The 24,389-nt window shown below is 42.0% G+C and overlaps 1 protein-coding gene across 5 annotated transcripts in view; it reads left to right on the forward strand.

Moving 5' to 3' along the window:
* Positions 1-24,389, forward strand: part of pde5ab (phosphodiesterase 5A, cGMP-specific, b) — a 302,084-nt gene that overhangs the window by 192,377 nt on the left and 85,318 nt on the right. Inside the window, exon 2 of one of the 5 annotated variants that reach the window (XM_087985783.1) lies at positions 22,269-22,438. The exons of the other annotated variants lie outside the window; for them this stretch is intronic. The gene's annotated coding sequence lies outside the window, so the exon portion shown is untranslated. The remainder of the gene's footprint in view (positions 1-22,268; positions 22,439-24,389) is intronic. 5 annotated transcript variants of the gene reach the window in all.

The raw sequence follows: 24,389 nt of genomic DNA on the forward strand, positions 1-24,389 counted from the left end.
ATTAGGACATCTACACTGTTCTCACCTATGCTTTTTTATTTTGCATTTTTATGTGCTTTTTCTTTTAGATTTGAGTTGCATTCTATCTCTTGGACATCTACAGCTATTTAGGAAAGTAACTGTTTTTGAATATCTTCCACTGATTCCCATTTAAATCTAGAATTTTAGTAGTTGTATCAGATTTCCTCTTTACAAACATTACATTGAACTTTATCATATTATGATCTCTATTACAGAACTGTTATCTAAGTAAAGTTATAGACTCGTAGAGATGTCCAGCACGGAAACAGACCCTTTGGTCCAACTTGTCCATGCTGACCAGATATCCCAAATAAATCTGGTGCCATTTGCCAACATTTGGCCCATATCCCTCTAAACCCTTCCTATTCATATACCCATCCAGATGCCTTTTAAAAGTTGTAATTGTACCAGCCTCCGCCACTTCCTCTGGCAGCTCATTCCATACACGTACCACCCTCTGCATGAAAAAGTTACCCCTTAGGTCTCTTTTATCTTTCCTCTCTCACCTTAAACCTATGCCCTCTAGTTTTGGATTCTCCCACCCCAGGGAAAAGACCTTGTCTATTTACCCTATCCATGCTCCTCATGATTTTATAAACCTCTATAACATCACCCCTCAGCCTCCGACACTCCAGGAAAATAGCCCCAGCCTATTTACCTCCTCCCTATAGCTCAAATACTCAAACTCTGGTAATGTCCTTGTAAATGTTTTTTGAACCCTTTCAAGTTTCACAACATTCTTCCTTTAGTTCTGTCTAATAATCCATTACTAAATCTAATATGATATGCCTCCTTAATGGCTCTTGGACATACTTTGTAAAAAATTATTCTGATCCCACTCATGAAATTCATTACCTTTCTGACAAGGGAAATCTGCTGAGCTCAATCTACATGAAAGTTAAAAATCACTATGAAAACTGATTTGCCTTTGCATCTTTCTTTGTAATATTATAACAAATCATTGGATAAAGGATATTTACAAATATTGGATAGACACTTTTATTTTTCATAGGTTGTATTTTCTGTTCACAATTTTAAAGTGGCTGTTGAATTTTATTGTGTTTTGCATTGATAAACTTTATGAGACTTCAATGATTTCGTGGACTGCTGCAAATACCACAGCCCATAAAGTCCGTCAACACTGATCATAAAAAACGTTGACTGAAGTAATTTTAAAGAAGAACTTCCTTAAAAGACAAAGAATAACCAAGGTTTTTTGGGGATTAATTTTGAAACCAAATTAGATCATTTTACAGAAGAGGACAAGATCTTTTATGAGGTGATTGCACATGGTTATGTAAATAATAAAGTCATGCCAGTTAAAATTTTGGACTTGATTAAAAATGTTAGCATTTTCTGATCCAGTAAAACAGAATCTATATTTAAAAAGCTTTCATTTTGGGGTGTGCTTCAGTGTGAGCTCAATCTAGCAGTAACTCAAAGTCAGAAATCACATGATATCATGTTATAGTCTAACAGGTTTATTTGAAATCGCAAGCTTTCGGAGCATAGCCCCCTTTGTCAGGTGTAGTGAGAGGGGAAGAACACAAACACAGAGTTAATGGGCAGAGAGATCAAGTGCCCATTAATTCTGTGTCTGTGTTCTTCCCCTCTCACTTCACCTGACGAAGGGGCTATGCTCCGAAAGCTTGTGATTTCAAATAAACCTGTTGGACTATAACTTGGTATCGTGTAATTTCTGATTTTGTCCACACCAGTCCAACATCGGCACCTCCAAATTATAGCAGGAACCCAGATTCAGTGATTGGAATTTGAAAATAGCAGACAATGGTGCGTCTAACTGCCAGACCGGAAAGGAATGAATACTGGAGATCACAGCAGATCACGCAGCATCCATAGAGAGAGCAAGCTAACGTTTCCAGTCTAGAATACTCTTCATCAGAGCTGAAATGAAGTGTGGAGGGGGCAGCATTTATGCTGTTGGTGGGGGGGAGGGATGGTGGAGGTGAGGTGGGGAGATGGTGGTGGAGTGCTGGAGAATAAATTATGTTGATAGTTCAGATTAAGTGATTGGAATTTGAGAATGGCAGACAATGGTGAGTCTAACTGCCAGACTGGAAAGGAAGACAGTCCCATTGGGGTGGGGGTAGGGGGAGAGAGGGTACAGAGAATGTAACAAGCAAAGCTGAAACAAAGGCAAGGAATGGGAATGAGTTCACAATTTGAAGACTTTGAACTCAGTATTAAGTTCAGAATGTTGTAAAGTGTTATATTTTCATGCTGTTGTGAGTGATGGGAGGGGGCAAGGGTAGAAGCAGGGATGATCCAAGTTACCTTTGTGAAGTACACAGGAGCACCCATCCTTCATGGCCTGTAGGCTACATGGAACTGTGAATGGGGAGGCACTGGTGTTGTAGTATTGCCACTGGACTAATAATTCAGCAACCTGTGGTATATTCTGGGGGCTCAGCAGATGGTGGAATTTGAATTCAGAATGTCCAGTTATAACATTTTAACAATGGTCCCATCTGGTTTACTAACCTGCTTTAGGGAGGGAAATCTCCCATCCTTCCCTAGTCTGGACTCCAGGACCACAGCAATGTGGTTGACTCTTAACTGCTCTCTGAAAAGTCCTAGCAAGCCACTCTGTTGTATCAAAATTTGAAAGGAATGAAACTGGTGGCCCCTGAATAACGAGCAATTGTTGCTGGAGCAGTCAGTGCAGCGAACATCCTCTGAGTGAATTTTTAAAAAGTTCAAAAGCAGCAACTGGGTTTACTAATAACTCCTGAGCTGTGTATTTAAAGGGAACTACCGCCTGAAACATTCAGACAATTTGGACATTAAGCAGTAGGATGATTCAAAATGACCATATCTTACAGGCACAGCAATGCTGCTGACCCCACTTCAGACCTCTACCACTTTAATCCTGTAAAGCACAATAGATTAAAATTGGTCTCAGAGGCAGAGATATGGCATTCATAAAAGTTAACACTCTTCATGCACCATATCAGTTTAGAAAAGGGAGTGGAAGGCAGGGTGGGTTAATTCCAACTCTGTACCTTTTAGTACATGTGGTAATGTTTCACTTGAAGCCTCCGCCTCTTCCAAAAGCCCGGACTTAGAATTAATTTTCCTGTCCTCTATTCCCCATTCACTCATATTGCTTGTCTAGCCTCCCCTTAAGTGAATCTATACTGTTCACTTCAAGCATTCCCTGTGGTCGTGATTTCCATGTTCTCAACACTGTTTGAGCAAAGAGTTTCTTCTGAATTCCCCATTGGATTTCTTAGTACTATTTTAGATTGCTATCCTCCTGTTGTGTTCTTCTCCACACATGGATTCCATTTCTAATCTTCTCCAGTTCTGAAGAAAGGTCATTGACCTGAAATATTAACTCGGTGCCTCTGTCCATGTTGCTGCTAGATTTGCTGAGTATATTCAGCATTTTCATTTGTTATTTATATGATAGCATTGAGAATCAACTACCAAAGCAAATTCCCAGGAAAAAAACATTTTACAAAAATAGAACTTGACTTAGTGTGAATTGCTGATCCTAATGTTATCCATATTTGGTGTAAACATCTGGGATGTTATGGAATTGTGAACCCTCTGACTCAGTATGAGCAGCTCTGTGCCTTAATATATTAAGTCTTTATAACTATCAAAGGGAGAAATTTCCCCATTTATCAATTGTGTCAGTTTTAAGAATTAAATCATATTTATGTAAAAAATGGCTTTTGGATTTACACCAATTCTATATTTATGAATTAATAGGGTAGAATCTTATAGGGATATTGATAGGTTACCGCCCTTTATTATACCAGTTGTATTGGACATATATCCACAAAATCCTGAGGGCACCAAAGAGTTTTCAAGACTGCAAAGGTGGAAGAAAATGGCTTTGGGATTTACACCAATTCTAATCCAATAATAATGATAATTGTGTGAGTTTTAGACTCACTGCTTTCTGCATCTTTCCCTGGACCTATAATTTCAGTCAAGAAACAAGATTATTATTCATTCAAGATAACATCATTATATGAATATATTTAGGGTAAAATTAATTTGAAACAACTGGCAATTTGAAGCAGAAACATATGACTGGAAAAGACTCATGAGGCATTCACAAGGTAAATTATATGACCGTAGTTCACAGAACATATCTTTGCACTGTATGTGTCAACAAATGACTGAAGGACTTGATAATCATCAGTGTTAGGAATAATACTTATCCAACTTTTTAATGATTATATTTTTACCTTTTACATATTTCCTTTCAATTTTATCTGCAGTACGTTTCTCTTTATGTAATATATTTAATGTTAGACATCAGTTGCAAATTAATCTAGGGCAAGCCAACAGGAGGACACCACTACGTTTATAAATTCAATATAATGAATGGTGTGGCATATTGTATTGACAGTCACTGTCAGTCTTAGCAGAACCCAAATCGGTTCACGAACATTGTAGTATGTTTATTTGTAATATAACAAAAGCTTTGCATTTTTTCAAGGAGAGGCGTTGGTGTAATGGTGTTACCTTGACTGTTAATCTGGTAATGTTCTGGGGACCATGGTTCAAATCCTGCCAAAGTAGATGGTGGAAATTGAATTGGATTCTTAAGAAAAAGATCTGGAATTATAAATCTAATGATGACCATTGTCCATTGTTGAGAAAGAAATCCCATCTGGTTCACGAATGCCCTTCAGGCAAGAAAACTTTGCATCTTTATCTGATCTGGTCTACATGTTACTCCAGACCTGCAGCAATGTGATTGATTCTTAACTACTCCTTGGTACTAATTGCTGGCCTCGCCAGCCAAGTCCACGTCCCATGAATGAACAAAAAATAGTCAGATCACACTTAATTCTACTCCAATTTATTGTGGGTAAACTTCTTTCACCATTTTCATTCTCCCACTGGTTCTCCCCAGATTTCCCACTATTCTTCTCCCTATTCTCTATTTCTGCCTATCTCCAACAAATAAGTTTATTTGATTTCAAAATTCAATTACACTAAAATCTTACAATGAGGAAAATGGCCATCTATCTGCTTGTGGCTTCTCATCAAGTCTATCTGTCTCATGGGTGTTATAAATTAGAATTTCTGTCTCATAGGTACAAGCCAATAATATTGACTATTGCCTATTAACAATACTTGATGGGGATAATTAATTGGATACAAAATTCATCTTCATCATCAAAATATCTTGAATGAAGAAAGCATACCATTTCTTTCTCACCTTGTTCTCTTACCCTCTGACCGCAGTCTCTGTACATACTCTGCCTCCCTTAGTTTAAAACTTAAACTAAAAACTATGTAACAGTAAAGAAAAGCTACTAATGACTGTATAAACAAAGTAACGTAATTCTTTCACTCTGTTTATCCCTCTTTCTTTCATAAGCTCCTTCACTTTTTGCTAAAATATCTAAATTCATCCATGTAATGCTTTAGAAATTGACCCTCCTGTTTAAAAGAAGGCTACTGACAATAAAATACTAAGAACTGAAGAAAGCCCACCCATTGTAATAGTTATTCGAAGAGTCAATGCATTCTGCTAAATTACATTCATTGTGCCTATCTGTACTGGCCAATTTAAATTCAGTTCATTCAATCCCTTATGGTTTGTCACATGGATGATCTCAACCAATTCAGGTGAAACAAGGTTAGCGGCTGGGCGATATTGGACTTAGCATGAAGGTAATAGGGAGAGGAAGACAGGAAGGTGGAGGGAAGCAAACTTAAAAAGAGAGGTGAGGAGAAGGGAAGAGGGAGAGAATGGGGAGAGCAGGGAGAGAAGTACTAGGTATTGGGGGAAGGCAGTGAAAAAGAAACAGGCAGTGAGTGGGAGTCAAGAGTATAGAAGAGGGAGGAGTTGCTAGGAAAGGAGTAAAATAATCAAGGTATAGAACAGTCAGATATCAGAGGAAAAGGAGCACAATTGGGAGGCTTATGGTAGAATTGGAAATTTAACGATAAACAGTCCAGCAAGAGAGAGAAAAAAAAGGAGGAAAATTAAATTAATTTGCAAACAATTCTCCTGGCAAACCTGACCATCACTAATTGATATTCTCTTTCCCCCTCTGCTCCAATCCATGACTCTATCAGGAAAGGTATGATGCTGTTCTGAGCTTCTGACAAATATATTGAGTGGACATTCCTGTAAGTCTACTTCTGGTGTGAAAACCCAACCCTGAGATGATGATGGCCCTGGCTATCATGGGTCATCCTGGGGATCAGAGTATCAAATAAAAAATTGATCTATACTTCTCCAAATTACTGCCTATTTTCAATTAATTACTGCCTGGACTAATGATCAAAAGCTGCCAAAAATTACCAATGAAACTTTCTGTTCAACAGTCTTGTACCATTGACTCCCAATAAATGCATACTTTTTAAAGCACTGGTCCCTGATTATCATATCAAGGATTATTCTGATACTGGGGAGTCCAGAAAGAAGGGTCACAGTCTAAGGAAATGAGGTAAGGCATTTAGGACTAAGATGCAGGAAATTTTCCTCACCCAGTGAAAGATGGTCCTGAGGAATTCTGTTCCACAGAAAGCGGTTCAGCCCAAAACATTAAAGGAGTTTGTATAGATCCAAGGCCTACAGAGATCAAAGCAGAACAGGATACTGAGTTGGATAATCAGCCACAATCTCATTGAATGGTAGAGCAGGCACTAAGGGCTGAATTGCCTGCTCCTATTTTCTATCCTCCTGTTTAGTGCAATCCTCAGCTATGAAGGCAGACCGGAACTATTAATGTCCTGACTAGTTACCTCTCAGTTAGCTGTTGAAGCTCTCACTGTAGATTTCCTTTCTTATTATAACATTTCTTCTTTTACTAAAACATGTTGACTTCCATTTCTGATCCATTCCAATCTTCCCATAATGTTATGCCTGTCAGCCGCCTCTAGACCTTGCAGTCCTGTCTTCCTCATCCATTGCCAAATGTTTCTGACATGTCTACTTTCACTTATCTTGGTTGTCTTCTCTGCAATAGAGATTACAATTCCTTTAATACCACATTTTTGTGAAGAGCCCAAACTATAGTGTAAGACAGCTGTTAGACTGATTCCATACTACAGAGAATAGCATTAACTGAAATAAAGTACACCAGAAGAAATTTAAATTGGTAATCTGTAATGGGCTCTAAACCGTTCAGAACTCTGCAACTTAAGACCCAGGAGATAATGCATAGACTTCATTTACAGAGGCCTCATAAATAGCGGGATGGTAGGTTGGTAGGAGTAGGCTTTTGGGTATTGAGAGATTACTGCTGATGGAATCAATTTAAAGCCACTTTTGGGTTTTAAAAGGACCTCAGACCAAGAGAGTGAAAAGGAAGCCCGACGTAGGGGATGCCAAAGGCTCCGCAACAAAACTCCCAGTGAAAACACAATATCTTCTCTGGGGTCAGCTCTTCTTCATATTAAGCCAACTCAGTGGCAAAACCAACTCAGCATAGGGCTCCAGTGCATGGCAGTGCTTCTGGTTTATTTCATAAGAGCCTGAGCTGCATGTTTTAGAGGAGATTCCTTTGGTTTATCATAGATGTCTCTCTTAGCTGCTCAGATGAACAAGTTTGGATCATAATCCGCAGCAAGGTAGAGGGATCAGTGCAGACATATCCAGAGTGCCAAGTGTTAAAATTAATCCTTTAGCATTTGATTTTTTTAATTCTTTAGGATTCAGACCCAACATGATGTATATTTCCCAACACTTTATTTCAGATTTGATTTATGTAGATTTTGATAATTTCCCTTTCTTGTCCTATTTTTAGTTTCAGTGATAGTCCCTAACTTCTATTCTTTTACGCACATTACTCTGGCAGATCAAACACTGAATTGATTTTTAGCTATTTTCTCACCACTCATTTCTGTCTTCTTAACCATGGATCTCACAACCTGAAAGTTGACTTTACAGACATAAATTACACAACATATGGCAGCAGTTCCTCAGCATTGTTCTGGACCCCAAAACATAGATTTACATAATATTTGGTATGATTACGTGTATATTTATACAATACAATATAGAGCTGGACTATATTGTACAGTACTGTGCACTGGTGTAAAGCAACAATATCTCCCCAGCCCTGATGGCTTACATTTTTTCAGTATATATTGAGCGCATATTTCATTCAGTAATTGAATTCCTGGTTCTGAGTGTTGCAGATTGAATATTTTAGTTGATGAAAATCATAAATATGGAGCTTTGTTTTCTCTGTTCTGAATCCCTCAAACCTTATAATGTGACATTAAAATTTATACATCATGCAGACATTCTTGCCCCAGGCAGTTAAATCATACACTCTGCACATTTCACAGTTTGTCTCAATTTTATCAGCATGAAGGGCCTTTAGCATCAGTCTGTGTAAAAATCATAACAACTTGGTACATATTGTTGGACCTAACAAAATAGAAGTTACCTATTAAAACAGTTGTTGCCAGTCATCTGGAGTAATGTCCTCCTACCGTTAGGGTTCTTGGGGCATAGTGATAGTGTCCCTACCTCTAGATCCAGGAGGGAGACAGTGAGGTCTGCGGATGCTGGAAATCAGAGTTGAGAATGTGTTGCTGGAAAAGCACAGCAGGTCGGGCAGCATCCGAAGAGCAGGTAAACCGACATTTTGGGTCAGATTCCTGATGAAGAGCTGCAGCCCGAAACGTCGATTCCCCTGCTCTTCGGATGCTGCCTGACCTGCTGTGCTTTTCCAGCAACACATTCTCGACGCTAGATCCAGGAGGCCTGTATTCAAGTCCTACATGTTAAAGGGGTATGTAATTAACATCTCTGAGGTAAAAACAAAAACAATGCTGGAAACCAGATTCTGGATCAGTGGTGCTGGAAGAGCACAGCAATTCAGGCAGCATCCAAGGAGCTTCGAAATCGACGTTTCGGGCAAAAGCCCTTCATCAGGAATAAAGGCAGAGAGCCTGAAGCGTGGAGAGATAAGCTAGAGGAGGGTGGGGGTGGGGATAGAGTAGCATAGAGTACAATAGGTCAGTGGGGGAGGAGATGAAGGTGATAGGTCAGGGAGGAGAGGGTGGAGTGGATAGGTGGAAAAGGAGCTGGGCAGGTCGGACAAGTCCGGACAAGTCAAGGGGACAGTGTTGCTGGAGGTTAGAAACTAGGATGAGGTGGGGGAAGGGGAAATGAGGAAGCTGTTGAAGTCCTGGGGTTGAAGTGTTCCGAGACGGAAGATGAGGCGTTCTTCTTTCATGCGTCTGGTGGTGAGGGAGCGGCGGTGGAGGAGGCCCAGCACCTCCATATCCTCGGCAGAGTGGGAGGGAGGGTTGAAATGTTGAGCCACGGGGCGGTTTGGTTGATTGGTGCAGGTGTCTCGGAGATGTTCCCTAAAGCGCTCTGCTAGGAGGCGCCCAGTCTCCCCAATGTAGAGGAGACCGCATCGGGAGCAACGGATACAATAAATGATATTAGTGGATGTGCAGGTAAAACTTTGATGGATGTGGAAGGCTCCTTTAGGGCCTTGGATGGAGGTGAGGGAGGAGGTGTGGGCGCAGGTTTTACAGTTCCTGCGGTGGCAGGGGCAAGTGCCAGGATGAGAGGGTGGGTCGTAGGGGGGCGTGGACCTGACCAGGTAGTCACGGAGGGAACGGTCTTTGCGGAAGGCGGAGAGGGGTGGGGAGGGAAATATATCCCTGGTGGTGGGGTCTGTTTGGAGGTGGCGGAAATGTCGGCGGATGATTTGGTTTATGCGAAGGTTGGTAGGGTGGAAGGTGAGCACCAGGGGCGTTCTGTCCTTGTTACGGTTGGAGGGGTTGGGTCTGAGGGCAGAGGTGCAGGATGTGGACGAGATGTGTTGGAGGGCATCTTTAACCACGTGGGAAGGGAAATTGTGGTCTCTAAAGAAGGAGGCCATCTGGTGTGTTCTATGGTGGAACTTGTCCTCCTGGGAGCAGGTACGGCGGAGGCGGAGGAATTGGGAATATGGGATGGCATTTTTGCAAGAGGTAGGATGGGAAGAGGTGTAATCCAGGTAGCTGTGGGAGTCGGTGGGTTTGTAGAAAATGTCAGTGTCAAGTCGGTCATCACTGATGGAGATGGAGAGGTCCAGGAAGGGGAGGGAGGTGTCAGAGATGGTCCAGGTAAATTTAAGGTCAGGGTGGAATGTGTTGGTGAAGTTGATGAATTGCTGAACCTCCTCGCGGGAGCACGAGGTGGCGCCAATGCAGTCATCAATGTAGCGGAGGAAGAGGTGGGGAGTGGTGCCGGTGTAATTACGGAAGATCAACTGCTCTACATAGCCAACAAAGAGACAGGCATAGCTGGGGCCCATACGTGTGCCCATGGCTACCCCTTTGGTCTGGAGGATGTGGGAGGATTCAAAGGAGAAATTGTTAAGGGTGAGGACCAGTTCGGCCAAACGAATGAGAGTGTCGGTGGAGGGGTACTGTTGGGAACGTCTGGAGAGGAAAAAACGGAGGGCTTGGAGGCCCTGGTCATGGCAGATGGAGGTGTAGAGGGATTGGATATCCATGGTGAAGATGAGGTGTTGGGGGCCGGGGAAACGGAAATCTTGGAGGAGGTGGATGGCGTGGGTGGTGTCTCGAACGTATGTGGGGAGTTCCTGGACTACGGGGGATAGGACAGTGTCGAGGTAGGTAGAGATGAGTTCAGTGGGGCAGGAGCATGCTGAGATAATGGGTCGGCCAGGGTGGTCAGGCTTGTGGATCTTGGGAAGGAGGTAGAACCGGGCAGTGTGGGGTTCCCGGACTATGAGGTTGGAAGCTGTGCGTGGGAGATCTCCTGAGGTGATGAGGTTCTGTATGGTCTGGGAGATGATGGTTTGGTGATGGGGGGTGGGGTCATGGTCAAGGGGGCGGTAGGAAGAGGTGTCCTCGAGTTGCCGTTTGGCTTCAGCGATGTAGAGGTCAGTGCGCCAGACTACCACTGCGCCCCCTTTGTCTGCTGGCTTGATGGTGAGGTCAGGATTGGAGCAGAGGGATTGGAGGGCTGCGCGTTGTGAGGGTGAGAGGTTGGAGTGGGGGAGGGGGGGCTAGACAGGTTGAGGCGGTTAATGTCCCGGCGGCAGTTGGAAATTAAGAGGTCAAGGGCAGGTAATAGGCCAGCGCGGGGTGTCCAGGTGGATGCAGTGTGTTGGAGGTGGGCGAAGGGGTCCTCGGAAGGTGGGCGGGAATCCTGATTGTGAAAGTAAGCTCGGAGGCGGAGGCGACGGAAGAATTGTTCGACGTCACAGTGTGTATTAAATTCATTGATGTGTGGACGGAGGGGGACGAAGGTGAGTCCTTTGCTGAGGACTGATCGTTCGTCCTCAGTGAGGGGGAGGTCTGGAGGGATGGTGAAAACTCGGCAGGGCTGGGAGCTGGGAGCTGGTATGGGTGTAGAGCAGGGAGTGGGGTCGGAGCCAGTGGGTGTGATGGTGGGGTAGAGTCATGAGCAGGGGTAGTGTTCCCCTCGGGGTTCTGGGGGATGGGGATAGTGACGGTGGTGTCTGTGAGGAGGCGTGTCAGCAGAATGCAGGTGAGTGGTGCTGGTGGGGGTGGAAGTGGTGGCAGACACGGCAGTAGGGGTGGTGGAAGTCACTGAGCGTGTGGCATCAGCGATGATGTGAGGGCCGGAAGTGGCTGTGGGAGTGGCCATGATGGGGGCAGAAGTGACATCATCAATCAGCGTGGGGGTGGTAGCTGCATCAGCCGCATGGCTAATGGTGTTTCCGAGGCCAGAGGAATCTTCTGGAATGTTCAAGGAGCGCTGGTTATGGAGGTGGGTAGATAAAAGTTTGTTGTACTTACAGTTTTTAATGTTTAAGATGGAGTTGAAATACTGTTTGTTGACAGTATGAATTCTCCTGAGGATGTAGTACAGAGTGGGTCCTTTGCAATTCTGAGAGAGTGTGGCCCTCAGCTGAGGCAGGGCTGACTGTAGAGAGGTTAGGTGCCGGCGCATTGCTGCAAGCGTGGAGCGGAGGATCTTGAAGGAGAACTGTTGCTGGTATTTTTGAATCTGTACTCTGTACTGTTTGTCCTGTTCGGGTCCGAACTCTGCTGGTTTAAAGGTGGTCCGGAGTCCGTGTGGGATGAGTTGGTTACGGAGGCAGGCACTGAGGAAGCAAATGTGGCTGTGGTAGCGGGTTTGTTTCAGGACGTGGTTGAAGAGCTTCAGGGCAGAGGAAATGACCTGGGAGTTGCAGTGGGAGGGGGACTCCCTGAGATTCTTGTAGAGAGAGGATGAAAACTTCTTCAAGGCAGGCATCCTTGCAAGAGGATTCGCAGTAGGGTTAAAATCAACGAGGTAAAAACAATGACTGCAGATGCTGGAAACCAGATTCTGGATCAGTGGTGCTGGAAGAGCACAGCAGTTCAGGCAGCATCCGAGGAGCTCAACATTTCAACTCCCCCTCCCACTCTGCCGAGGATATGGAGGTGCTGGGCCTCCTCCACCGCCGGTCCCTCACCACCAGACGCATGGAAGAAGAACGCCTCATCTTCCGCCTCGGAACACTTCAACCCCAGGACTTCAACAGCTTCCTCATTTCCCCTTCCCCCATCTCATCCTAGTTTCTAACCTCCAGCAACACTGTCCCCTTGACTTGTCCGGACTTGTCCGACCTGCCCAGCTCCTTTTCCACCTATCCACTCCACCCTCTCCTCCCTGACCTATCACCTTCATCTCCTCCCCCACTGACCCATTGTACTCTATGCTACTCTATCCCCACCCCCACCCTCCTCTAGCTTATCTCTCCATGCTCCAGGCTCACTGCCTTTATTCCTGATGAAGGGCTTTTGCCCGAAATGTCGATTTCGAAGCTCCTTGGATGCTGCCTGAATTGCAGTGCTCTTCCAGCACCACTGATCCAGAATTAACATCTCTGAACAGGCTGATTAACAATACCAGCTTATTATTGTTGTTCTCTCATCTGATAAACTTTCTGATCATGTGTATCTTTACTTCTTTATAAGTTCACTCTTGACAATTTTCTTGTGGACCTATAGGTACACAAACATATCATGTTTGTGCCAAACGTTGAATTGTTTCTATTGTTTTATTGTTGTAGTTTGCATTGTGTACACAGTAATACACCACAGTGTAAAAGACAAACTTTGTGTTCAAAGTGACCCTATTTTTCTTGTACGTAAAGTTATAGAATCTGAATGTCAGTTTGCTCGCTGAGCTGGAAGGTTCGTTTTCAGATGTTTCATCATCATGTACTTGGTAACATCATCGATGAGCCTCCGGGTGAAGCACTGGTAATATGGCCAGCTTTCTATTTATGTGTTTAGATTTCCTTGAGTTGGTGATGTCATTTCCTGTGGTGACATCATTTCCTGTTCTTTTTCTCAGCGGGTGGTAAATGGGATCCAAGTCAATGCGTTTGTTGATGGAGTTCTGGTTGGAATGCCATGCTTCTAGGAATTCTTGTGTGTGTCTCTGTTTGGTTTGCCCTCGGGTGGATATGTTGTCCCAGTCAAAGTGGTGTCCTTCCTCATCTGCATGTAAGGATACTAGTGAAAGTAGGTCATGTCTTTTTGTGGCTAGTTGATGTTGATGCATCCTGATGGTGATTTTTCTGCCTGTTTGTCTAATGCAGTGTTTGTTATAGTTCTTGCAAGATATTTTGTAAATGACATTAGTTTTGTTTGTTGACTGTACAGAGTCTTTCAAGTTCATTAGCTGCTGTTTTAGTATGTTGGTAGGTTTGTGGCCTACCATGATGCCTATATGATATATTCAAAAAGAACAGGTACCCAACGAACACAGTCCACCGATTTTGCAGCAACAAACCCCAACGAGCAGACAAAACATGTCCAGAAACCCGAGTCACTCTCCCCTAAATCAAAGCCATCTCAAAAATGACTGCCAGACTACTCAGACCTCTTGGCATCATGGTTGCCTGCAAACCACAGGAAATGACATCACAACCCAAGGAAACCTAACACAAACAGAAAGCAGGCCATACTAACAGTGCTTCATCCGGAGGCTCACTGATGATGTTACCTAGTACAGTGACAAAACGTCTGAAAACAAACCTTACAGCTCAGCAAGCAAACCTACATCCAGAACCTCAACCTGAGCTACAAAGCTTCTCAACACTAGCTAGTTATAGAATCTCAACAGTGCAGAAATAGGCCATTTGACTCATCAAGTCCGCACTGATCCTCTGGTCAACATTACACTCCGATTCACCCCACTACCCTATAAACCTGTATTTCCCATGGCTAACACCCTCTTATCTAATCCATGGACACTCTGTCAATTTAGTATTGCCAATCCACTTAACACACAAATCTTTGGATTGTGGGAGGAAATCGGAGAACCCAGAGGAAACCCACACAGACACAGGGAGAACATGCAAACTCCACAGAGACAGTAGAATTGACCTACCATGCTGCCCTAGTTGTATTTTTTGGATGTACTTAGTATATAAGTCAATGTACACCACCAGCTCTTTTCATCCACATCACATTAATCTTGCATTAGCAGTCAGTAGCTACTCTTCATTCGACAAATCTGTGTTTTACTAAACTTATAAAGGCACACAATAGATTGAGCAGGCGATACACTCTGTGTTGTGAAGACGTGTTGCAGGGAAGACCTGCTGTAAAAGAGCAGTCCACATATGGCAAGCAATAAGGAGAAATGATTCTTTCAACAAATGAAATATGAAGCTGGTTCCAAGTTAAAAGTGATCACATTGGTTAGCTCATTAAATAACTGTGCTGCAGTGAGGCAAATCAGTGTTAATGAAAAACTGTTCAAAGTGATTAGAAGAAGGAAGAATCTGCCATGAAAAAGATATCCAAGATCAGGTCCACCTGAGAATGGGGATCACCACTGGCCTGATCTGGAGAAGCATATTTCAGAATCGAAACCTTACAAAAGTAACTCAGAATGAATTTAATTAATTCTTTGTATTGGATACAAAGAAAATCAATCTGATGATTCATAGAATCCCTACAGTGTGGAAACAGGCCCAAGAAGTCCACATTGACCCTCCGAAGAGATACCCACTCAGACCATTCCCCTACATTTACCCCTGACTAATGCACCTAACCTACACATCCCTGAACACGATGGGCAATTTAGGATGGATAGTTCATCTAACCAGAGGAAACTGGAGCACCTGGAGAAAGCCACACAGACATGGGGAGAATGTGCAAACTCCACACAGGCAATCACCTGAGGGTAGAATCAAACCTGGGTTCCTGACGTTGAGAGCCATCGGTGCTAACCACTCAGCCACTATGCCGCCTGTACTTTTCAAAATGCTTTCATCATAGTTACAGGTGTCTTTGTGCAATCAGTTCATTTTAATAAATCATGCCACATTTATTCAACATGAAATGCATTACTTTTTCCAGTTTAAAAATGATGACTTTTCACGCCTACACCAACAGAATCATCAGTGTATAACTCAAACCATGTTTTTGGAACAGTCTTTTAAAGGCTTCAGTGGTTGACATATCCCAATATCTTTGGTATTCAACCATAGCTATAACATGATGCTGCAAAATAACCAAGTAGGCTCTTTAGTTTTGATTCAGTTACTTCTCACAGATGTTTCTTGTCAAGAGGTACAAACATCATGCAGGAGTTAATTCCAGCCAGTTTTCCCTGATTTCTGAATGCATAGCAAGATGAACAGGTGGAGAGAAAACAGGAAAAGAATGATTGAGGTTTGGGAGTGGGGATGTGAGGTGGGGGATGGGAAAGGGTCAGGTAAAGACCTAACAGCCACACGGAGAAATTTCCAATATGTCTTTGTAAGCAGTGGTGATGCAACACATTCTTATAAGGAGTCCTTCAGAGGACAGAACATAGTGCTGAAAGATTGACCTCCAGTGGTGAGTAGGGGGAGTACACGGAAACAGTTACCCAAAACTGGGAACTGTCGGTGGAACAAAGGCTGCAAAACTTTTCCATATGGAGTGGAATGAAGATATGAAAAGATTTTGAAACAAGGTTGGAAATATTAAAGTTCATTTGTTCAGACAAAGAGAAGCAATGAGCTTAGCAATTTAGGGGTCATTGCAATGACAGATCTCATATCGCGGAGAGGTCACTGAATTCAGGATTAGCCAAAGTTGTGAAAGGTGGAAAAGATGAGCAAAACTGCTTTAGAAATTGAGGATGATAGCAATGTGGTTTAGGGTTGGATACAGGGCTGAACAGGCAACGCCTTTGAGATTATCTCAGTGATCATTGGAATATGGCATTTAAAGTATCTCTTCGTATATTTAAACATTTTATAGAGTAGTTGGCATTTAATCCACCCTGTTATAGTGGAGACCTGGTACCCGAAGGGTGGAAGGGCTGTTGTAGGATATGAACATACACAGTGAGAGCAGAGGTTGACCGTTTGGCAGTGGTGTGCACCATCTACAAGATGCACTGCAGAAACTCACCATGTCACCTTTGGCAGCACCTTCCAAACCTACGGCCACTTCCATCTAGAAAAACAAGGGCCGCTGATATACAGGAATATCACCACCTGCAAGTGCCCTTCCAAACCACTCAGCATCCTGACTTCAAAATGTCTTGCTTTAGAGTCGCTGAGTCAAACTCCTGGAATGCCCTTCCTAACAGCATTGTGGGTCTATCTGGATGAAACATACGGTTACTTTTCAAGAAAGCAGCTCACTACTAAAAAAAGAAAGGAGACCAAAAGTACTCTCAGTATTGAGACATAGTTTCACGGATGCGCTGTATAACTGTCCCATAACATCTTTACTTTTATCAATACCTGTCAAAATAAGAGATACCATTCCATTTGCCTTCCCGGTTATGTGCTGTACCTGCACACTAACACTTGTGACTCTTGCACCAGAACATCCAGGTCCTTGGAATTTTACCTTGGAATTCTGCAGTTGTTCTCTCTATAAATCATACTCTGCTTGTTTTATTCTTCCTGTCAAGGTAAAAAAAACTTCACATTTTGCCATTTAACACTCCATCTGCCAGATTTTCTGCCTACTCACATAACCTACAACTTTGATTAGTGTCCTTGCAGTGTCGTCTTCCGTCTTCACAGTACATATTCTACCTATCTTTGTGTTATTGTAAATTTAGCTTTCATGCTTTTGATCCCTTCATCCTAATCATTGACATAAATTGTAAAATGTTGAGGGCCCCTGTAGGGCTCCTATCATGACAACTTGTCAGTCTGGAAAAGAGCAATTTATACATACTCTATGCTTATCCAGGCTAGTATGTTACCTTTACAGCATGAGCTATTTTGCACAATTGTCTTTTATGTGGAACCTTATCAAATGATGAGGCCTCTGGCAGCAGGATATCAATTAGTTTTAGTAATGAATTAGGCTGCTTTGCCTTGGATGGTGACAAGATTCTTGATTGTATTTGGAACTGCACTCATTCAGGAAAATGGAAAACGGAAAACATTTCATTGCACTCATGCCTCAATTCTGGTTGATAATGGACAGGGTATGGGGAGGCAGGAGGTGATCCAATACAACCCATACTTAAAGGTATCTGGAAAGGTGAGATTGTACCATGTTGTTCTGCTTCCAGAGGCAGACAAACCATTGTGTTAAATATACTACTTTCAAAGCCCTTTCCCAACATACCTGTGACCATTGGATTGACACCTAATTCCAGGTACTTATCCAGCTCCTTTCTTGAATGAGTCCATCAGATGCTTTGCTTCAATTTTTCTTCAGAAAACAAGGTACATTTTCTATTTAAATTTCAGCTGCTACTTCACATGATAATTTTTTATTTCTTTCTGGCCAATTATGGCAATGCATCTTAACTTTCGGGAAGAAAGTATTCTGCAAATCTGGCATTTTGGTGTTACTATCAGGCATTTGTAACCATGGTATAAGATAATACAGTATTCATTTGAGTATCTTTTACTCATTCCTCACATGTCACCATCACTCCTGACCAGAAGTGAATCCACTGCTAAGTGAACCCATTGTGAATTTACTAATTTCTACCTAAGCTAACCTTTGATTTCTCTGAATGAGAACAATACTTTCATGCTGTTTAGATTAATCTCAGTTTTTATGTGGGCCCATCCCTCAGGGAATCTTGATTGGGATTGTCCAAAATAAATTAATGCAAGACACTTACTTATCACATCATCATAGGATGGATTCAAACCCAGACATAATGATGGAAATATGGCAGATATTGCAGACAGAAAAGGGACCATCACAAGTTTTCATGTTGTAATGCCTAATACATCAAAAACTATATACTCCTCACTCCCTATGCCTTTGTTTAAGTGAAAAAAAAATTAAAATCCAATTAGAAATGAAAAAAATGGGAAAAATTCCTCTTCCTATTTGGTATTCAAATTTATATCCAAAGAAAGCTTTAATATTGATTGTGTATATGAACTGCCATGTAATGACCTCTGCAATATCTCCTTTCCTGAAGGTTTCCAAATGTTTGTTTTCTCATTAACATAGCAAATGGTGGGAACCAACTCAAATTAAACTTTTTGAAGTTCCAATGGTTAATTTCAAAGACATTTATTTTCATTGAATTTGACTAGGGAATAAAAATGCTTATTTCTGCTTAGCTTTGGTATGAATTCCTTCACCCTTCATTCATACAGTAACAGATTCAAGCTCCAGTTAATAATGGAGTGGTAGATGGAGTCTAGTTGAGATAAGCGTGAGGTGTTGCATTTTGATCAGGCAAATCAGGCAGGACTTGTGCAGTCAATGGCAGGGTCCTGGAAATGTTGTTGAAGAAAGAGACGTTGAGGTGCAGCTTCATAGTTTGTTGAAGATGGAGTCACAGGTAGACAGGGTAGTGAAGAAAGTATTTGGTACACTTGCATTTATTGGTCAATGCACCGAGTATAGGAATCATGTTGCAGCTGTTCAGGACATTGATTAGGCCACTTTTGGAATATTGGGTTCAATTCTGATCTCCCCGCTATAGTAAAGATGTTGTTAAACTTGAAAGTGTTCAGAAAAGATTTGAGCTATAAGGAGAAGGTAATAAGGCTGGGGCTATTTTCCCTGGAATGTCATAAGCTGAGGGATGACTTTATAGAGGTTTATAAAATCATGAGGGGCATAAATAGAATGAATAGACAAGGGTTTTTCCCAGAAGTGGGGGAGTCCAAAACTATAAGGTATAGGTTTAAGGTGTAACGGGAAAAATTTAAAAGGGACCCGAGGGTCAACTTTTTCATGCAGAGGGTGGTGTGTGTATGGAATGAGCTGCAGCGGAAGTGGTGGAGGCTGGTAAAGTTATAACATTTAAAATGCATCTAGATGGGTATATCAATAGGAATATGAATAGAGGAGTATGGGCCAAATTCTGGTAAATGGAGCTAGATGAATTTTGTATGTCTGGTTGGGTTGGACTGAAGGGTCTGCTTCTGTGCTACACATTTCTATGACTCTGTGACTGTATAACCTAAGCTGTTTTGCAGTACTAGTGTACACTGCTGCACCATTGGGGATACTTGCAAGGAATTACTGAACTGAGGCTTGTTCATGTGTAAGTTCAAACTTGACACCCATATTATTATGTAAAAAAAATGGATTTATGTTTGCTATTCTGACTAATATTCTGTCTTCCAAAAAAATAACACTTTCTTTTACCTCTTGCCCTTTGTACTTTCTTGCCTTGTGAAAAGTGACTTTTGCATTTAACCAAAGTATTTTCATTTATTTATCATAGTTATTTTACTTTTCACATATTTCTGGAGTAATTTTCTAGATTTAAAAAAAAATCTTGACCAGGTTTTACTGATTTTCTCTTGATAGTGATAGCCAACATGATTTTCTGAAATTCAGTCATTTTAATGAGTCTCATTCTTATCAACCTACACACACACACACACACACACACACACACACACACACACACACACACACACACACACACACACACACACACACACACACACACACACACACACACACACACACACACACACACCAGACTATCAGTAACATATTTTCCTTATCTAGAACATCATTCAGATAAAGTTAAGAATCACACAACACCAGGTTACAGTCCAAGAGAAGCGCTAGCTTTTGGAGCGCTGCTCCTTCATCATCGGACTATAAACTGGTGTTGTGTGATTTTTAACTTTGTCCATCTCAGTCCAACACCTGCACCTCCAAGTCACCATTGGATTAGAAGGACATTAGCTTGCAATTATAAAGTACCGTAGTGATTCTCAACATGTTTAAACCAACTTTACAACCAATTAAATGGGAGTGAAATAAAATAGAGTCAGGCAACATCCATTGGGAGAGAGCAAGCTAACATTTCCAGTCATAGATGACTCTAAGAGTCTTGGAACATTAGCTTGCTGTCTCTCCATGGATGCTGCCTGACCTGTTGTGATCTCCAGCATTTGTTGTTTTCAGTACAGATTCCAGCTTCTTCAGTAACTTGCTCTTAAAATAGAGTTACATTCACTTTGTAGACAAAAACAGCAGCCAGTTTGCACAAATAACAATTAGTTGGATTGGCGATTATTCTTATTTTGATTGTGATCATGGAGTCGAAAATGTTGGCCAAGATGCGGGATGACTCCCTGCGATTAATATTTAATTATGATTCCCATAAAATATGAACATGAATTAATTTTTTGATTACATCTCTGAAGAAGCATTCCCTCAATACTGCACTGAAAAACAGGACTCAGCCATGTACTCAAATACGACTGTGAAACTTGATTTCACAATTGACTTCGGAGTGAGATTGTGTGAATTTTTTTGCCTGATTTTCACCATCCATTTTTATCCTTGTATTTCCATGTAAATTTCCATATCGTTAAAAGGTAATGACACGTCTTAGAAAAGAAAGGAGAAGCCAAAGCCGTTTGAGTTGTGTTCCGCAGCTTCATTTTCTAAGCTCAGATGCAGGTTTTTTATTTGAAGGATAATTCTGTGCTTTGAGTTTGTTGTTTTGCTGCGCCCTTCCATTGACTGGAAACATTTACACCCCCTGTTGTGGCCATTTTTTTTTCAGATGTAGTACTTTTCGCAAATTGTAACACCTTTATGAAGGGAGATCGAGAAAATGAGCAGAAGAGCGGAAAAGTGAAAAAGAAAGAGGAAAAGAAAGTCTGAGCTAACTTGTAGAATTATGTTAATGAGGAGCCAACGTGAGAATTCATTGCCACAATTCCAACACTTTAATTCGATACGTTTAACATATTATGAGGAGGCAAATAGACTGAAATTAGCCTTGGGTGTAACTGAATCAGTAGCCTGTTTTATGTCCTGCTTGATTTTCCATACCATTGACTTCAATCAGTTGAGGTGTAAAAGTAGGCAGCTGATTGCTATTGTTATTGCTCTCTGTATGCTTTTTCTTAAGATCATTTCTCAAGCTTAGACAGTGTCCCATAATTGGCAAACAAGTTGCCACTCTCAGTGCCTGAGAATGAAATTGTTCTTTGTATTAGCACAAAATGAGTTAATCAGTGGAGGACCAAAAGCTGGCAGGATGCAAAGCTGAATGAGCAATTTATTATTGCTCATTTTATGCACTTGCTAAAGACTAATTTCACCCTGTCTTGTCACCTATTTATCCTCTACTAGTCACTGTCTCATTGCACATGATTTGCCACAGGAGCTTTATGCATTCATTTAATGCTCTCTCTCTTCATATATTCAACATTCACTCTGATGTCCTCCCAAAATCCCTTACCTACCCTCACTAACTCCTTCATATCATTGTCTATTCTATTCCAAGTATCAGTGATTTGAACAAGGGAATCAAATGTTATATTTTCAAGTTTGCTGGTAACAAAAATAAATCGAGGTGGGACTGTAAGTGGTGAGGAGGATGTTACAAGGCTTCTAGGCTGTTTACAAATGTTGAGAGAATGGACAAAATTGACAGATGCAGAATAACACAGATGAACGTGAAATTATCCACTTCAGGAGAAAAAAAACAGAGTGACAGAGTATTATTTAAAAGTTGATAGATTGTGAACTGTTGTTGTAAAAAGGAACCTGGACTTCTACACCAGACATTGGTAAGCAGTTAGCATGGCAAATGATATGTTGGCTTTCATTGCAAGAGGGCTTGAATTAAGAAGGATAGATGTCTTACTGCAGCTATACAGGGCCTTAGTGAGACCACACTTGGAGTATTGTGTCAATTTTTGATCTTCTTACCTAAGTTCAAGTACATTTTTTGAAGAGGAGCTGCAGCGTAGATTCACCCAATTGATTCCTAGGATGGCAGATTTGTCAAATGAGGAAGACTGAATTGACTGGGTCTATTTTCACTGGAGTTTAGAAGAATGAGAGAGGATCTTAGTGAAATCATTAAATTCTGGCAGGGCTTGAGAAACTGGATGCAATGATGATGTCTCCCCTGGCTCTGAGCTTCCAAACAAAGGATCATGGTCTCCGGATATGTGATGTGCCATTTTGGACCGAGAGGAGTTGAATTGTCTCGGCTCAGAGGGTGGTGAACCTGCGAAATCCTCTACCACACCAGGCTGTGAAGGTAAACACACTGGATATATTTAAGAAAGAAATTGATTTCTCAAGGCTAAATGAGTGAAAGGGTACTGAGAGGGGGTGGAGGGGGAGTGCAGGGGAGAGCGGGGGAGAATAGAAGTATGATATTGAGATAGCAGATCAGCCATGATCACAATTAAATGGCAAGCAGACCCAGTGGGCAGAAAAGCCCTACAATATCTGTTTCTCTCTGACACCTTACTCATTTTCCCTCACAGACAAAGACAGGAGGAGTATACTTAAGAGGGAAATCAGGAGGGCAAAAAGGAGATATGCATATCTTTTGTAAATAGAGTTAAGAAGAATCCAAAGGGTTTTTACAAATACATTGAGGTCAAAGGGACAACTAGAGAGAGAATAGGGCCCCTCAAAGATCGGCAAGGCAGCCTTTGTGTGAAGCTGCAGGAGATGGGGGAGATATTAAACAAGTATTTTTCATCAATGTTTACGATGGCGACGGAACATAGGAGTTCTAGAATGTAGGGAAATAGATGGTGACATCTTGAAAAATGTCCCTATTACAGAGGAGGAAGTACTGGATGTCTTGAATCGCATAAAGGTGGATAAATCCCAAGGACCTAATCGGGTACACCCTAGAACTCTGTGGGAAGCTAGGGAAGTGATTGCTAGGCTGAGATATTTTTATCATCAATAGTCACAGGTGAGGTGCCGGAAGACTGGACGTTGGCTAACGTGGTACCACTGTTTAAGAAGGGTGGTAAGGACATGCCAGGGAACCATAGACTGGTGAACCTGAATTCGGTGGTGGGCAAGTTGTGGAGGGAATCCTGGGGGACACGATTTACACGTATTTGGACAAGCACGGACTCATTAGGAATAGTCAACATGGCTTTGTGCATGGGAAATCATGTCTCATGAACTTAATCGAATTTAAAAATAACAAAGGCATTGATGAGGACAGAGTGGTGGATGTGATCGAGATGGACTTCAGTCAGGCGTTTGACAAGGTTCCCCATGGGAGACTGCTTAGCAAGGATAGATCTCATGGAATACAGGGAGAACTAGCCATTTGGATACAGAACTGGTTCGAAGGTAGAAGACAGAGGGTCATGGTGGCGGGTCATTTTTCAGACTGAAGTCTGTGACTAGTGGAGTGCCAGAAGGATCAGTGCTGGATCCACTACTTTTCATCATTTTATATAAATGATTTGGATGTGAGCATAAGAGGCATAGTTAGTAAATTGCAGATAATACCAAAATTGGAGGTGTAGTGGACAGCGAAGAAGGTTACCTCCGATTACAATGGGATCTTTCTCGGATGGGCCAATGTGCTGAGAAGTGGCAGATGGAGTTTAATTCAGATAAATGCGAGGTGCTGCATTTTGGGAAAGCAAATCATAGCAGGACTTATACACTTAATGGTAAGGTCCGAGGGAGTGTTGCTGAACAAAGAGACCTTGGAGTGCAGGTTCACAGCTCCTTGAAAATGGAGTCGCAGGTAGATAGAATAATGAAGAAGGTGTTTGGTATGCTTTCCTTTATTGGCCAGAGTATTGAGTACAGGAGTTGGGAGGTCATGTTGTTGCTGTACAAGATGTTGGTTAGGCCACTTTTGGAATATTGCGTGCAATTCTTGTTTCCTTCCTATCGGAAAGATGTTGTGAAACTTGAAAGGGTTCAGAAAAGATTTACAAGGATGTTGCCAGGGTTGGAGAATTTGAGCTGTAGGGAGAGGCTGAATAGGCTGGGGTTGTTTTCCCTGGAGTGTCGGAGGCTGAGGGATGACGTTTATAGAGGTTTACAAAATTATAAGGGGCACGGATAGGATAAATGGACAAAGTCTTTTCCCTGATGTGGGGGAGTCCAGAACCAGAGGGCATAGGTTTAGGGTGAGAGGGGAAAGTTATAAAAGAGACCTAAAGGTCAACTTTTTCACGCAGAGGTTGGTGTGTGTATGGAGTGATTTGCCAGAGAAA

Source organism: Chiloscyllium plagiosum, unplaced genomic scaffold (assembly GCF_037043375.1).
Source record: "Chiloscyllium plagiosum isolate Xiang-an unplaced genomic scaffold, Cpla_swu_hap1 HiC_scaffold_1, whole genome shotgun sequence".
NCBI classification, from domain to species: Eukaryota; Metazoa; Chordata; class Chondrichthyes; order Orectolobiformes; family Hemiscylliidae; genus Chiloscyllium; species Chiloscyllium plagiosum.